Below are 5839 nucleotides of genomic sequence, written 5' to 3'. Positions count from 1 at the left end.
CCCGCTCCCTCCTGGCTTGGAGATGCACGCGGAGGATCATTCATACGGAGCTGGAAGGACCTTAGAGAGCGTTTAGTCTACACCTCTAATGGGGGGAGGGGTGGGCGAGAGTCATAAACTTAAAGAAGGAATCAGAGGCAATGCCCGCTGACAGAGAAGGAATTCTGCCTCAGATGCTCAGACTTCAAACGCAGTGCTCTCGCCATTGAACAGCACTTCCTCCTTAGCTGACTCAAAAAGCATTTCTTTATTACACTTCGATTGGTTATAGCAAAAAATAAACAAACTAAAATCCAAAGCAAAAAACCCACCAGTCAAGTGAGATGGATATGGGAAGAGGGAGGAGTTGGGGTGAGTGGAGTGTATGATCGTTGGAAAATCACTTAATGTCTTTGAACCTATTTTCTTATTGGTTTTAGGCCCACATATCTAGGCCTGGAAGGTATCTTAGAGGTCATTTAATCTAATCCCTTCATTTTACACATAAGGAAACTTGCCAAAGATCAAAGGTTTTCTTTTCTCTCTATCCCTGGCACTTTACCACAGTGCCTAGTCCAGAAGTACCTAATATAGAAAATGCTTGTTTTCTAGACAAAAGTAGTAAATCCTGATCCACAGAATTCTGAGATAAACTCCTTGGAGACAGTAGAGGTACATATGTGAATACCTATTATTAATGACAGCTATGTATGCTACCATACCAGGATGCTAGCTTTTGAGAGAAATGTAAAGATAAATCAGACAAAGGCCTGTCCTCAAAATGCTTCAATCTGGTAAAATAGTGATTCTTTCCCTTCACTCCACTAGTGTATATCTCCTCCTCCTCAAGTTGAACCATGTCAACAAATCATTAATTTACTAAGCACTCACTATGTGCCAGGCCTCAGATATTTAGTAGCCATGTCACCCTGGGCAAGTCATGTTACTATTTGCCTAGGTTTCTGAAAAATGTGCTAGAGTAGGAAATGGCAAAGCAATTTGCCAAGAAAACTCCAAATAGGATCATGAACAAGAACATGTGCCAGGTACTGCACTAGGCTTTGGGAATACAAATCCAAGCAGTGCTATTCTTGAAGGAGATGAGACTTTAATGGGAGAAGACAATACATTGAAAGAAGTTTAAAAGTGTGGAGAAGGTAGAAAAAGTCTGGAAGCTGGCAGCTCTTGTGCCCAGTGCAAAGTTTCTTCAAGGAATAAGGCTCACTCCACCAGCACCCAGCTTGTTGACTGTGAGGCAAGTTGTGATGTACACTTCCTATAATGGCCCCTTCTCCTACCTTCCCTCACTCCCAGCAAAATTGATTTAGGGGTATGTTGAGGGATAACAAAGAAGAATGAGATGGAACAGCCTGGATTTCTGGGCTGGAGTTCAGACTGCTACTATCATACCTAAAATCCCCAAATTCTTAGTCACTCATTAAAATGCTCCACTTATCTTTCCCATTGGAAATAGTCTTGAAAGTCATCTAGGCTACTCCCTGCATTTTGTAGATGTGGAAAGTAAGGGCTGGAGAAATGAAAAAAAAATTGACCCAAGATCACATAGCTTGTTAGTCATTGAACTCAGGCTTGGAAGCAATCCTTCTGATTAAACTGTGCATGTTTCTTCTGCATTGCCTCTCCTTACCTTTCTGCAGAACACCCATGCACACAGTTTCGGGAATGAATCATCATGAGTCATGGAAGGAGAAGCAGATGGACCATCTTGGAGAAGAACAGATTTGTGTATGAAATGGGAGGAGCTACTAAAAGCACAGAATTAACTATGTCTTTAAACAATTTTTGTTATAAAAGCACATTGGAAAATCATCCTTAAAAGAGTGTGTGTGTGTGTGTGTGTGTGTGTGTGTGTGTGTGTGTGTGTGTAATGTGTGTTATATTCAACAACAATTCCAAAAGACCTCTATGTAAAGACATTAGAATATCCTTGTATTGTTTTCCTTGCTGCCAACTCAGAATTACCTAGCATCAGGCTCTAGAGCATCAGTAAGCAATGTGTCCATTTGTACCCTGAGTGATAAAATGAGAGAAAGAGAAATAACAATGAGGACCAAATGTTTTTCAGTACTTAACCTGGGTGACCATTTACATGTCTGATTTGGTTAATCTCCAGTTAGACTTATGCCCATAATTCACATAGCTCCTAGCTTTTTATACTGTAATTTCCACACCATAAATTTCCAAGAGATTTCAAAAGTCCATTCTTTGGCTGCAGATCAATTCGGAAATTCAAAGCAATGCAAAGTTAAGGCCACTCACTCATCACACTTTAGAATTCTAGATCAGTTAAGGAAGTCCTAGATTCAAATCCAAGTTCATCACACATTTATTTTCTTTGTGACTGAGGTTGAGCCTTAATCTCTTTGAGCCTCAGTTTCCTCATCTGAAAGGAATGATGATACCAACAGCACTTACCTCACATAGTTGTGAGATCCACATGAGATAGTATATTTAAAATGATTAACAAACTTCAAAGTATATCACGCATTTCTATTATTATTATTATTATTATTACTCACTTCATAGCAGCCTACAAATATACATTAGTTACTTTTGAGGATACAGACATGAACACTCAGTCCTTAACTTTAAGGAACTTGCACATTCTACAGGAAAAGAATAAACTGTGCACAGAGGAAGAAGAAATACAAAAAAGAGAACAGTTGAATTAGATTTTCTTAGTATAAGGCACCTTTTAGCTGTAATATGTTATTATTCTATGACTTTGAGAGACAGTTCAGCTGGAGAGATCATCAAGCTTCCTGGAAGATCCAGACCTTGAGTTGGGTCTTAAAAATTGGACAATAGAAAGAGACAGTTGCAAGAACAGGAATGGAATGAGCAAAAACACAGCTTTTGTGTGGGGGGCAACTAGAGGTTCACATTAATTATGGGTTTAAGATCTCTGAAAGGGATTAATAGTTTCATATAAGTTTGGGGCAGAACATAGAGGATCTTAATGGTGATCTAAAATGTTAGAATTTTATTTCTTTCATCAATAGGGACCTCTTCAATGTTTTTAAGCTGTTACCAGGGAGGGGCAGACTGCCTTGGCCCCAGAGTGCAAATGTCTAGAAAGATGGATGTTTTCCTTTTGGTGACCTCTATCCTTGTATCTCACTTCATAGATCTCTACCAGTCTGTCATGTCAAATTGTACAATTACCCTCCAATCCTGCCATGATTCTTTCAAGGGGAATTCTTTTTTCAGGAAGAATATTTTCTGTCAAATGTTTTGTAGGGGAAAGCCATGTTATCTGAACCATTCTCCTTACAAAACTGTGGTGAGACCATTCTTTGCACTACTACTATCTCTTTTCTCCCCACTCCCACCCCCAATTTGAATTACCTCTGGTATAATAATGCTGACTGAGATATTGCTCTGCAACTGGGAGAAAACATGAAAGCTATTAAGGATGGGTGCAAGTATTACAGAGGTAGACAACTAGATGTGGATAGTGAGGGAACAGGAAAAATATAAAATGATGCTAAGATTTCCCATCCTAGGTGACCTAGAAAAGAGTGATACCATTAATAGAGCCTTCAAGAATAGAAGGAGAAATAGGCTAAGAATAAGATGGTGATCTTGGTTTGGAGATTGTTGAGACCTATACATAGTAAAAATTTCAAAAATGTTTATTAAATTAATGGTTTCTTAATGAGTGGAGAGGCGGGAAGAAAATACTGTATTTGTTAGAAAAATCACTTAAATCTTTCTCTGACTTATTTTCCTCATCTGTAAAAATGATGGCATTGAACTAGATGATCCTGCTGTAAATTCTACTGTGCTCTATAAATATAATCCTGCCATTAACAAAACTGCCTAAAATGTTCAGTTAACTACTGATTATTCAGAGGGCATATTACCCCATTTGGGGATTATCGCTAGGCCTTTATCACTTCTAGCTTTAAGAGCTGTAACCCAATCCAGTCTTGCTGAATTGAATTGAACCTTGATTCTCTTTGTTAGCAACTCTGAATAAAAAGGCTTTAGTGGAGAAAAGAAGAGAAGGTGAAATTGCTGAGTAAAATAAAGTTTAGGGATTATCTAGAATTTACCTTTTATTTTTGTTCTCTCTCCACAAATAGAGAGTAGGCCACATTAGGGTAAATTACCAAAGCATTATATTAAGAATGGAAAATCCCAAAATCTTTCATTAATTTCCCTCCTCCTTTGTATTTTAAAATTTTTCTTAAAAAAATTCCCAAGGCATTTATTGTTTTCTAAAAATCATCCCAGGAGGACAGATATTTTTATTTTATCAGTTTTAATTTTGGGATTCTCAATTTTTGTTTCCCTTCCCCAAAGTTGGAGGAGGGTAGAAAATAATGAAAAGCTATTATCTTAGTCATTTCACAAGGTCAAGAGCTATAATATAAGAAAATCAAGATGGTTTGTGTCCTGTACCAATAGGGCTTTTGTGGTCAGGGAGGGTGATTGGCATCTTTTCTCCCATCATGTTGTACTTTTAAACAATTGTTTTTGAGATCAGAGATAGAGCCTGCCTGTTTCAAAGGACCTTGAGACCTTGCTGAAGCATGACTGAGTATAGGGGGAAAAGCACTGACTCTGAGGACCATGATTCAGATCTTGCCTCTGATGCTTATCACTTGTATCTCAGTTTCCTCATTTGTAAAATCTGGAGATTGGATTAAATGGTGCATGAATTCCCATCTAGCTTTAGTTCTCTGCTCCAATGACAGTTATTCTGTAAAGGACAGAATTTCTGAGTTAAAGGGACCTTGAAATCCATCTAGTCCTGACTATAAAAAGAATCCTCATCTCTAACATAAACGACACAGGATCATATCAACTTTACTTTAAAGGTCTTAAGGAAGGAGAAACCCATTATCTTCCAAGCCCATCCAAGACTGGAGGGTCAGCTAAATGGTGCAATGGATAGAGTGCTGGGGCCTGAAGTAACGAAAACTCATCTTTATGCATTCAAATCCAGTTTTGGAAAATTATTAGCTGTGTGACTTCAGGCAAGTCACTTAACCCTGCTTGCCTCAGTTTCCTCATCTGTAAAATGAGCTAGAGAAGGGAATGACAAACATGCAATTCTCTGCCAATAAAACACCTTATGGGATCATTAAGATCCAGATATGACTGAAATGACCAAACAACAATTTTGTTTGTAAGAGTTTTCTGACACCAACATAAATTTTCCTCTTAGCCATTTTCACCTACTGCATCTAGTTCTGCTTTTAGAGGCCAAGTAATACAAGTATAATCCCTCTTCCAAATCACAATTCTTCAGATATTTGAAGGTTGCTTTCACATTTCTTTCTACATCTTCCAAACATTCCCTTTTCCTTTCATCAATCCTTCTATGAAGTAAATTCTCTGAATCATTCATCATTTTCTTTTGGATGGTTTTCTTTTGGATAGCTTAACAACGTTCTTCCTTTCATGAGATAACCATAATTGAATACAGAGCTTGGAGGGATTATCACTTCCTTATTTCTGGCTACTGTTCCTCTCCTAATATAGTTTACAATTGCATTAGCTCTGCAAGCTTCCATTTTGTAATGTTAATTCATTTTCACCTCGCTGTCCACTGAAAATTCCAGATCGTTGTCAATGGGAAATCCTGCCCTTCCTACTTGTATCATTTTGAAGACAATTCAAATTGTTCTACTTTCACCTATCTCTAGCTTTCATAGTTCTGATCCTTTCCTCTTTAGATTATACTCTTTCTTCTTTTTTCCTAAGATTCTGCCCAGAATATGCAGGGAAATCTTGCACTCTATGCATACAAGGCAGCAAGACGCATCCTGTCTGTAACAGAAAAGGCATGATAGAAGCAGAGTGGGGATAATCGGGGAAGACTGCTTTT

This window comes from Sminthopsis crassicaudata, chromosome 3 (genome assembly GCF_048593235.1).
Source record: "Sminthopsis crassicaudata isolate SCR6 chromosome 3, ASM4859323v1, whole genome shotgun sequence".
Lineage (NCBI taxonomy): Eukaryota > Metazoa > Chordata > Mammalia > Dasyuromorphia > Dasyuridae > Sminthopsis > Sminthopsis crassicaudata.
This window is presented reverse-complemented; position numbering follows the sequence as displayed.